The sequence below is a fragment of the Musca autumnalis genome, unplaced genomic scaffold, assembly GCF_047663935.1.
Source record: "Musca autumnalis isolate F117 unplaced genomic scaffold, ASM4766393v1 scaffold_3, whole genome shotgun sequence".
Taxonomy (NCBI): Eukaryota; Metazoa; Arthropoda; class Insecta; order Diptera; family Muscidae; genus Musca; species Musca autumnalis.
Window position 1 is genome coordinate 152,920,913 of NW_027411866.1, and position 977 is coordinate 152,921,889.

Consider the following 977-nt stretch of genomic DNA (forward strand, 5'->3'; position numbering starts at 1 on the left):
TCGGTATTGTTAGGATTTTGTCTACATTTTCAGACCAAATAAGCTGCATTGTGGCATAGGAGGTTCTCGTTGGTTATACATCTTCTCCACCAAAATTTGTGAACATAGGTCTACATTTTGATATAGCCTCCATATAACTGTACCGAGAGATTTTGTGTATTTTGAGGATTTAAGCTATTTTTCAAGACCATTTATCAGCAAGATTTGCAGCTAAATTGTGGTTATTCGGAACCTAGGAAATCCAAATTAATTAGTAAAAAAATTAAACTGAACCTCAGTGGACCTTGGTAGTTACGCTCCATTCAACAAAAGTATATTGCACTAAAAACATAAAAAAATAATAATTTTTGAAAATTTATTGCTAGATAACTATGTAACTTCAGGCCCGAAACAGTTTTTTTTTAACTTAACTTACACCTTCCCCTATCAATAAAAAATAAACTTTGTTTAGTTTTATTACGAATTTATTAAACAATTCAACAAATAATAAATCAGGTTTTTAGCAAAAATTTTGTTAAAATCTGATGCATCAAAATTTCTTGCACTTAACAGTTAATAACTGAATATTTACAACAACAAAAAAGTGAAAACAAAATTTTAGTCAGCAGAATGTCTGTAATCGATACAATGGGAAACATTTCGCGATTTTATACTTTGCTTTTTTGATTTTCGCGCCGCTAGATCAATGGTTTCGACCAGTGTGCGCTGTAGTTATTGCAAGAGACGGACAAACTTAATATATCCTCAATACTATGAAGGGAATTAACAAACCTATCATATACGTTTACAGCAACAATTAACATTATACACCGCCCTGTTTTAATTTATTCGGAGTACAATGTAGAAACAAATATCCCGCAAAAATATGAAATTGAAAATTGTTCTATTTAATAATTTAATTTATTAACTTTAAATTTAATAATTTATACACGTACATAAAGAATAACATTTACATTTTTTTTTTGATTGCAGGTAAC